Consider the following 11,624-nt stretch of genomic DNA (forward strand, 5'->3'; position numbering starts at 1 on the left):
AGTCTCCTGGAGTCTCAGGGTTTGACTTTTTGGGAATCAAAGTGAGAAAGGAATAATTGATTTCTGATAAGAGTTATCTACCATTTCTTGAAGCTTTAATACCTTTACAAAGATCTACACTGATAATATCCTAGCACTTCTGGAAAAAAAAGGCCGGAAAACCATCTAGGCCTGGGGATTTATCAAGATTCATATTAAAGAATACTGATTTTATCTCTTCCAAAGTAATGAGTTTATTTAAAACCCTATTATCTTTGGTTGTAAAAATTTTAGGGATTACTTTGAGTAGTTTAGTTTGGGCTGCTTTTTTTGATCCTTCATAGTTGTTTAAAATTTTCTGGAAGTGTTCTACAAAGGTAACCACAATTTCACTTGGTTATCAGTCAAGATACCCAAGTGATTTTTAATACATGATATTTTACTCTTTGTTCTATTATATAAGGTGAAATTGTGAAAGAATTTCATATTCTGATCCCCCTCATCTAACAATCACTCTCTTGATTTTTGTCTCAAAAAAGTTTCCTCTTTGGACAATATAACCTCCTATTTAGTAAGTAGTTCTTTTTCTAACAAAGAGTTGTCATTGTTCATGCGTTCTTAATTACTTCTAAGTTTAAGTCCTTTAATTTTTCTTCTGTATCTTTTCTCCTTTAAAGATATTATTGAAGTGTTCTTTATTCCATCTGAGAATTCATTCCTTAAGCATCTCCATTTTACTGATGAAAATAAACATCCTGGAACCTTTAGGATTATCTTGTGCCCACCATTCTTTTATATTATCAATAAAGCTAGGGTCTATAAACCACATTTTTTAAATCTTTAAATAGGTTCCTAGCGAGTTTATGTGGCTCTTAAAATTCAAATCTAATAGGAAAATGATCAGACCCATCAATCAACAGAATAGAAGATTGCAAATTCAAATTGTTAATATCCAAATCACCTTTAATAAAAATCCTATCTAATTTTTTAGAAATGTAAGAAAAATCCTTCCTCCTATTATTCCATGTGAAATTCACATTAATGATAGGAAAGTCAATCATGTTATGAGAATCGCATGATTCTTTGAAATCTTTGGATGCTTGCAAGATTTGTTGAATTCCACCTACTTTTTCAGTAAGATTTAAAATACTATTAAAGTCTCCACCTATTGTTGGAAATATAGATGAAGTAACTAAGAGGGGAGGGGTGAATCAGTTACCACAAAAACAATTCCAAAAATCCCTTAGATGTCTATAATATTTACTTACTACTGATACTCGGTAAATAGTGCAGGAATACTATAACTCGGTAGGTTAACTAATTACTGATCATCTAGCATTCATAGTTATTATTATGCTTGCAAAGGTTAAAATAAATGAACACAAGAGACACCAGATTTAACATGAAAACCCAATATGGAAAAAACTACCAAGTAACTAGTCACCAATTTTCACTCTTCTGAAGTGAGGCTTGTTAGGAGCCAACCCTATTAAAGGTTACAATGCACACTGTTAGGTGTGACCTTATTAGAGGATTTAATCACCTTGTTAGGAGTGGCCTCGTTAGAGGTCTTTAGAAAAATTCAACTGAACTGTAACCTTGTTAGAAGATTTACAAAATGACTATTAAACCAACTCTGTTAAGAGATTCTAGATTTACTGTTACAATAATTAGAAAGAAAAAATGAGGTGACCTGAATGATATGCAACTTATCTTTTGCTGATTACAAATCTCTATTTTTCTTTACTAGATCCTTACTAATTGAATACAACTTTGCCGCTCCTCCAGGATATCTAATCCTTCATCAGAATTTGTTCAATAATCGCTTATTCCATCCTCATCCATATACTTACACACACTTTAATTCACAACTTGAACATCTAAATATATACCTTTCAGATTATCAATTCAGCTCAAATATAATTACAACAACAATAAAAATATTACATCAGTCGGCTGCATGAAACAATTGAACTTAATATCAAAATAATAAAATCCTTCGCTGGTTGGCCCAGCTCAATGATCACTGCTCCAGAATGGTTTTCTAGTGTTAACCAAGTGAGGCTCGGTAAACACTACAAACCCTACAAAAATCCTTTGGAGACCGAGTGAACTCAGTTAGCACTAACCTTCCTTTGCTAACCTTGTGAGCTCGGTAGAAGATAACTCTCTACCACATTTCCTTTGATAATCAAGTGAGTTCGGTAGACATTAACTTTTCTTTGTTAACCTTGGGAGCTCAGTTAACACTAGCTTTTTGCTACAAAATTCTTTGATGCCCGAGTGAGCTCGGTAAACATTAACTTTTTTTCGTTAACCTTGGGAGCTTGATTAACACTAACTTTCTATTACAAAATCCTTTGATGCCCAAGTGAGCTCGGTAAACATTAACTTTTCTTCGTTAACCTTGGGAGCTCGGTTAACACTAACTTTCTACTACAAAATCCTTTGATGCGTGAGTGAGCTCGGTAAGCATTAACTTTTCTTCGTTAACCTTGGGAGCTCGGTTAACACTAACTTTTTGCTACAAAATCCTTTGATGCCCGAGTGAGCTCAGTAAACATTAACTTTTCTTTGTTAATCATGGGAGCTCAGTTAACACTATAAATTGCTTTGTTGATCATCTGAGCTTGGTAGACTCTGTCTAATGACTAGTATGACATTTGTGTAACATCAAAGAAAATACACAATTAATAATTGTATCCAACAATCTCCCTCTTTGGCATTGATGGCAACACAACATGTCATAACATAATGAAATTTGAAAACAAGTCTAACAAGCCTTTTTCTATCAGAACAACTTTCTCTATTAAATAGCAAACTCTCCCTCTTTCAGTAATCTCCCTCTGTGAAGGAATTCTATAGCAAACTCTTCTTCTCAACTTTTTTTTAGAAAGATATGATGGTAAAACTCAATAAAACTCTCCCTCTTTGACAACACATGCCAAAGACAACACAACTCAAATGAATTTTAATGTACCTTGAGTACTGATTCATATGCAGTATTTCTTGATTATGTTGCATCAATTGATAGATCTTCAATTTGGTATGCGTTGATGCATCACGAAAACATTATTTTAGTGCACTTCAGATAGGGGAGTGACCCCTAACTTACCTCTTAGATACAAGAATGCATCCTTAGGTAATGGCTTTGTGAATATGTTAGCAATTTGTTCATTTGTATGAACATATTCCAATCTAATCTCCTTATCTTGCACCAATTCTCTAACAAAATGATATTTTATTGCAATGTGCTTGGTTTTGGAATGCGTCACTGGATTCTTAGATATGTTTATTGCACTTGTAGTATCACAGAACATAACAACTGGTTCTTTGATTTCCACCTTCATGCCTTCCAACAACTGTTTAAACCAAACAATATTAGAACAGTTTATTGCAGCAGCAACATACTCTGCCTCTGCTGTAAATTGAGATGTACAATTCTACTTTTTTCTTGTCCAAGAAACCAACCTCTTTCCAAGAAAGAATGCTCCTCCACTTGTACTTTTTCTATCATCAAGGTTTCCTGTCCAATCAGCATCAGTAAACACTTTCAAATCTAGATTACCTCCAAATTTGTACCATAAACCATAATCTTCAATTCCTTTCAAATATCTCATTATTCTTTTGATTGCCATCATGTGATTTTCTCTTGATTTTTCTGAAAATCTTGCTACAATACCAACTACAAGGGCAATATCTCGCATGGTATGAACTACATACTACAACTTTCCAATCATAGATCTATACAATGTTTGATCTACTTCTTTTGATTCATCTTCCTTGGTAAGTTTTAATCCAGTACACATAGGAGTCCCAACTGGTCTACAATCTTCCATACCAAACTTTTTCAATATCTCCTTGATGTATTTTGATTTAGTGATGTAGACACCATTTTTATTCTACTAAATTTGAAGACTAACAAAGAATTTGATCTCTTCAAACATAGACATTTCAAATTCCTTGTTCATTTTCTCTAAAAATTCTTTGCAAAGATCATCATTTCCTGTAAAAATAGTATAATCTACAAATATTTCTACCAAAAAAGTCTTACTATCTAGTCCTTCCTTTATATACAAGCTACTATTATCATTAGTTCTTTGAAAACCAATCTAAATAAGATAGTTATACAATCTTTCATACCATGCTCTAGGGGCTTGTTTCAGACCATACAATGCCTTGTGTAATTTGTAGACCATGTTCTTCTTATCTGGATCAACAAAACCTTCAGGTTGTTCAATGTAAACCTCTTCATGCAGTATACCATTGAGGAATGCTGACTTGATATCCATCTGATAAACTTTGAATCCTTTGTGAGCAGCATATGCTAGTAAGGTTCTGACTCCTTCCAATCTTGCAACAGGAGCAAAAGTTTCTCCGTAGTCTATTCCTTCTTCTTGAGCATATCCTTTGCATACTAGTATAGCTTTGTTTCTTGATACCTTACCATCTTCATCCAACTTGTTTCTGAATACCCACTTAGTTCCAATCACATTTTCATCTTTAGGCTTGGGTACAAGAGTCCATATCTTTTTTTTCTCTATCTGTTCTATCTCTTGATTCATAGCCTCGATCCAACTATCATTTCCCAATGCATCATTGATATTTCTAGGTTAAAAATTAGCAAGTAAACAAGTACCTTTCAACTTACTTCTTGTCATGGTTCCTTCAGATTTGTCTCCAATGATCTAATATGTCAAAAGATGTCTCCTAACATATTTTGCTAATACATGTTCCTTGCCTCTTAAAAGAATTTCATTGTTATCCTTTTATACTTCAACTTCAGGTTCTGGCTATTTTGGCTTGGTAGATATTGGCTCAGGTCTTTCAGACTTGGTAGACACTTGCTCGGTAGCATCTAAATGTAACTTGGATTGTTGTAGCTCAGTTTGAACTTCCTGTAACTCGGTTACTAATGACTCAAGAGTAGAAGATTCTTGATTGACTAGTAGTGTATTAGGTTCAATGAAAACAAACCTTCTATAATCTTCTGGTTCCCTTTTGCTTTCTTCTTTAGTCCTTTCTACAAACTCATCAACTTTCACATGTGCACTTTTTATGACTTTCTAAGTAGACAAGTTCAAACATCTATATGCTCTACTTTTGCAAGATTATCCCAAAAATATTCTTTCATCACTTTTTACATCAAATTTGCCTTTTCTCGATTCTTTTGAAATGTAACATTTACTTCCAAATACTTTTAGATAACTTACATTAGATTTATAGCCATACCATAGCTCATATGGAGTTTTGAATAACTCTATTTTAAGCTGTACTCGGTTCAAGGTATGAACTGCAATGCTGACAACTTCCTTCCAGTATTTGATAGCAATGTTCTTTTCAATCATTAAGGTTCTTGCACAATCCATGATAGATATGTTCCTCCTTTCAGCTATTCCATTTTGTTTAGGAGTTCCAAGGGCTGATACCCGTCTTTTGATTCCTCTCTCAATGCAAAAGTTATTGAACTCATGTGAAATGAACTCTCCACCTCTGTCTAACCTCAAGCATTTTAATCTTTTTCCTATTTCCTTTTCGAATCTAGCCAAATACCATTTGAATTTCTCAAATGCTTCTGATTTGTTCTTTACATACATGATAGTCATCATTCTTGAGTAATCATCAACAAAAAGAATGAATAACTTTTCTCCAGTATAGCTTTCAATTCCAATGGGTCCACATAAATTAGTATGCACAATATTTAATATATCTTCTGACTAATAGTTTCTACCTTTAAAACTAGTCTTTCCCATTTTACCAATCTGACAATTTTTGCATAGACCGACCTCAGGTTTCTTTATATTTGGAATGCCTCTTACTTTCTTGAATTTTCTTATCTTCGCCAAGTTATCAAAATTTACATGACACAACCTTTTATGCCATAACCAACTTTCTTCAATTTGAACAATAAAATATGAACATTAACCAAGTTCAAGATAGAATAAGTTACTTTTTGTTTGTGTGCCTGATCCAATCAGTTTTCCTTTGCCATTTAGTAATCTTTCTTTCCCATGCATGAATTCTACTTTAAATCCATTATTGAGTAGCTGTGCCACACTCAATAGATTATGCTTTAGCCCTTCTACCCAATAGGCATTATCACATATAAGTTCTTTGGTTAGAGATATTCTTCCTCTTCTTTTTATACAACAAGGTTCATTGTTACCAAATCTTACACTGCCACCATCATAGTCTTCAAAGTACTCAAACTTAGTTTTATCACCAGTCATGTGATGAGAACAACCACTATCTATGATCCATGTATCATTTTTGCTCATCTGAGAAATGAGTTTCATTTTCTCATCATTATCATACTCATCTTTCATAGCAATGTAGAAAATTTCATCTTCTTCTTCATCATTAGAATCATTAGAATCTTTACCCGTAAAACATGTTTTCTTACCTTTATTCTTGAATGATTTGAAGTCTTTCTTGCCATTGTACTTGTAATCTTTCTTCTCATCTTTGTTCTGCTTGTTTGGGCACCTAGCAGCAATATGACCAATTTCTTCACATGAAAAACATATTAGAGGAACTTTACCTTTATATTTTCCTCTACCTCTAGAATATTTTCTTGCTAGTAGAGTTTCAATCACCTCAAGATCACTGTCTGAACTTTGGTCTGATTCATCTTCACTTCCTGACTGAGATTCCTTTTTCTTTTTACTTTTCTCCTTGAGTGAAAGCTTGGCTTCAAATTCTGATTCAATGTTTTTAGAAGCTGGAACATAGTTGTCAAAGTTGTCTAGTTCAAATGCAGTTAATCTTCCAACTATGGACTCTAGATTTATCTTATGATTTGTTTCACATCTTCTTTCTTGAATTGTAGAAACTCTGATTGCATAAATGGGTAGTAGAGTTCTAAGAACTTTACTTATAATTGTCTCCTCTTTGATATCTCCTCCAGATGCTTTGATTTCACTGACACATGCTTTAACTCTTTCAACATATTTTGCAATGTTTTCATCCTCTCTCATCCTCATCTAATCAAATTGTCCTATTAGACTTTCTACTTTGGCTCTTCTTATATTATCATCTCCTCCACAGATTTGTTTCATCTTTTTCCACATTTCAAAAGTAGATTTGTAGTCCTTGATGTCATCAAATTCTTCATAACTCAGAGCAGATGCTATATCTATCATCATAATGTTGTGGGTCTTCTTTTTAACAATATCATTGACAGATAGTGTACTAGCCAATTCTGCATAATTTTTGTCAAGGTATTTTAGTCTTGTATCTCCAATAGAAGCTAGATGAAGTCTCATCAACCCTTGCCATGCTGAGAAGTTGTCCCTATTAAGTGTTGGAATTTCTCTCTTATAAGACATCTTGATCTTTGGCTTAAATCCTTGAAATATTGTCCTACAAGCACCAAAGGCTTTGATACCAATTGTTGAAAATATAGATGAAGTAAATGAGAGGGGAGGGGTGAATCAGTTACCACAAAAACAATTCCAAAAATCCCTTAGATGTCTATAATATTTACTTACTATTGATACTTGGTAAATAGTGTAGGAATACTATAACTTGGTAGGTTAACTAATTACTGATCATCTAGCATTCATAGCTATTATTATGCTTGCAAAGGTTTAAATAAATGAACACAAGAGACATGAGATTTAATGTAGAAACCCAATATGGGAAAAACCACCAAGTAACTAGTCACCAATTTTCACTTTTCTGAAGTGAGCCCTGTTAGGAGCCAACCTTGTTAAAGGTTACAATGCACACTATTAGGTGTGACCTTGTTAGAGGATTTAATGACCCTGTCAGGAGTGGCCTAGTTAGAGGTCTTTAGAACAATTCAATTGAACTATCACCTTGTTAGAGGATTTACAAAATGGCTATTAAACCAACTCTGTTAAGAGATTCTAGATTCACTGTTACAATTATTAGAAAGCAACAATGAGTTGAACTGAATGATATGAAACTTATCTTTTGCTGATTACAGATCTCTATTTTGCTTTACTGGATCCTTACTAGTCAAATACAACTTTGTAGCTCCTCCAAGATATCTACTCCTTCATTAGAATTTGCTCAATATTTGCTTATTCTATCTTCATCCATATACTAACACACACTTTAATTTAGAACTTGAACATCTAAATATATACCTTTCAAATTATCAAGTCAGCTCAAATATAAGTTACAACAACAATAAAAACATTACATCAGTCGGCTGCATGAAACAATTAAACTTAATATCAAAACAATAAAATCCTTCGCTGGGTGACCCAGCTCAGTGATCACTGCTCCAGAATGGTTTTCTAGTGTTAACCAAGTGAGGCTCAATAAACACTGCAAACCCTACAAAAATTCTTTGGAGACCGAGTGAACTCGGTTAGCATTGACCTTCCTTTGCTAACCTTTTGAGCTCTGTAGAAGCTAACTCTCTACCACATTTCCTTTGATAACTAAGTGAGTTCAATAGACATTAACTTTTCTTTGTTAACCTTGGGAGCTCGGTTAACACTAACTTTTTGCTACAAAATCCTTTGATGCCCGAGTGAGCTCGGTAAACATTAACTTTCTTCATTAACCTTGGGAGATTGGTTAACAATAACTTTCTACTATAAAATCCTTTGATGCCCGAATGAGCTCGCTAAACATTAACTTTTTTTCATTAACCTTGGGAGCTCAGTTAACGCTAACTTTTTGCTACAATATCCTTTGATGCCCGAGTGAGCTCGGCTAACATTAACTTTCTGCTACAAAATCCTTTGATGCTCGATTGAGCTTGGTAAACATTAACTTTTCTTTCTTAATCATGAGAGCTCAGTTAAAACTATAAATTGCTTTGTTGATCATCTGAGCTCAGTAGACTCTGTCTGATGACTGGTATGACATTTGTGTAACATCAAAGACAATACACAATTAAAAATTCTATCCAACAGAATTCCACCTACTTTTTCAATAAGATTTAAAATAGTATAAAAGTCTCCACCTATTAAAAATAGACTATCCTTAAAATTGTTTGTAAATATGCTAATATCTTCCAAAACTACTTTTTTGCCCCAGATTACTAACTAGGTCGTAGACATTAATAAGAATAAATTTAAGGTCTAATTTCATACTCTAGACACTACCACTAATCCAATTATTACTAATGTTTAGAATATCTATGGAAACCATCCTAGGGGTCCAACAAAGACCTAAACCCCCTAGAGCCCCTAATGACTCTTGAAAGATAGAATTCCAAAGACCTAGCATCTTGTCTAGTTTAATTCCTTCTAACTTATTTAATTTTGTTTCCTCATTAAAATGATTTTAGAATTGAAATATATAAGGCTTTGTTTTAGTAACCATTTTCTACTAGGTGCATTTAAACCCCTAGCATTCCATGTACTAATCTTCATGACTCCTCAGGAAGGCACTTCCCCTTCCCATTGTTAAGTAACTGATCTATCTTTTGTTTTTCTTTACTGAGCCCATGTACTTCCCTAAGTTTCTTTAAGGATCTCCTTCCTCTTTAATGTTTCACTTTGCCGCATTTGGGTGAATTTAGACCTTCCTAGTTCATTTAAATCCCAAGTTTTTCTAAGTTTATTTTTGTGTTTTGAACAATAGTAATCTTATTACAAGATTTCCTTTCAGCTTCTTCATTTTTGAGTTCTTTTATTATCTGATTTATTAGACTAGGCTGATTTTCAAACTCTGTATCTAAGCCTACTTTGTTGTCATTACTCATAACTTTATCCTTTTGCTTTGTAACTATTCCATTTCCACTTATCTAAGATTAACTCTTGTCATTATCCTCTTTCTTAATGTTTAGTAGATCTCTTCTTAAATCTTCATAGGTGTAGTTGTTTCCTCCTAATTTAAGAATTTTTTGAATTAAGTCTTCTCTTTGAGCTTTAATGCTTTCATCAATATTCTCAAAGCTGAATACTTGAACTAATTCATTAGTTAATAGATCAATGCTATCTTATTCTAATTTTGATGTGCTCAAGATCACCACTTTTGTGTACAAAATAATATCCTTATTCAAGAGATCATGGAGTTCTTTTGAAAGAGATTTCTCTACTTTCTTTTCACTGATATCCTTACCCTTTTTATTGCTAAATAGGGTAAATGGTGAACTTATTAAGGCTACTAGAGTCTAAAAAAAATTGAATAACCTATAAGAGGCATCTTTGATCAGAGTTACACCCTCGTCCTCTAATACATGTAACTAGAAATGTACCATTTTCCTCTCGTCCTTTTAGATTTTATATTCCTCTTCATTTTTTGAATTTAATTCAATTAACAATGAATTCTCTATGTCCTCTATATTGTCCTTTTCATTGTCATGTGTTGCCTCTACTTTCTATGGTGCTGAAATTAGTCTATCTTTGTCTTCTTTGCATGTAGGACTTAAATTATTCTCTATAGAAACTCTGTTAAGAGAAGGATTTAGATCCTGATGCTTAGTGGAAATGCGGTTAGACTTATCTATTCTTATTTCTTTAAATGCCAACTGTTCTTGAGAGTTCTATAAATTTATGTTCCCACTGAATTCCATGACTTTACCTTCTTCTGTTGACTTACTCTTGTTAGAATCTGAAAAGATTAATAACCCAGAAAACTAGTGCAAAGAAAAAATATCTAAACTATGAATGCAAATGATACAAAATCAAAATAGCATCATAGAGTTAGTCTCCAAGACAGTAATGCAAATTTTGAAAGAACAATAACATTAAGAGGATGCAAAAACAAGATATGCAAATACAAGCCAGGTAGCATGCTTATATAGGCTAGGAAGAGGGAGGAGGTGGCAACACCAACCAATGAGGAGCAACCATCTATTAGACTAAAGATAGCAAAGTATCTTCCCAAGATAGCTAATGGATGCTCACATGTAGGAAGGTGACACCTCACAACCATTCACCTAATAAGACATGCTTTATTAACCTAAGCGAGATTATTAAAAGTGTAGGAAAAACCTATCAAAATAGGAAAAATAAAAAACTACACTAACACCCCCCCATAAGTGAAGCTCAGGTGGATGTAGAAGCGGGTCCCGGCAAGTCAAGCCTGATGAGGTACCCATGTACATAAAATTTCCCCAAAAGAGAGAGAAAAGAGACTTCCCAAAGAAAATTAGGACTCCAAGTGAGAGGAAGCAGCCCCCCCCCCCAAAAGATGAAGCATCCCATACCCCTAGCAAAGCTTGCAAATTTTGTCTGATAGATCCACTTACATCGAGCAATTTTTCTTCCCTTAGAAAAAGGGACAAGATCCCAAGTGTGGTTCCTCATCAAGGAACTATACTCTTCCTGCATAGCTGTATCCCACTCAGAAATACCTGAAGTCTCATGAAAGGACTATGGATTTGAGGTAGTAGCAATGAAGATATGTAGAGCATCCTAGAATTGTGAACGAGTCTACTTGGTGTCTGATGGATCTCCAACCCAATCACCTGCAAACTGCAAGGTCTGTCTAGCCCAAAGTGGACCAAAAGATGGAGAATCTACAGAAGAATCATCAACCTGTAAATGATGACTAGGAGAGGAAGGAGGTGAGTCCTCTAAATCACTCTCTGCATCAAAAGTGGAGGTAGAAGACTGCTCAAGTGAATCTGACCCATTAGAAGATCTATCATGTATTCCAAGTGACTCCAATGTCAATGTAGAAGGCAACCCTGTGACCATGCTCTGCTGGTTAAG

Source organism: Cupressus sempervirens, chromosome 2 (assembly GCF_028749045.1).
Source record: "Cupressus sempervirens isolate cs-2001-9-10 chromosome 2, ASM2874904v1, whole genome shotgun sequence".
Taxonomy (NCBI): domain Eukaryota; kingdom Viridiplantae; phylum Streptophyta; class Pinopsida; order Cupressales; family Cupressaceae; genus Cupressus; species Cupressus sempervirens.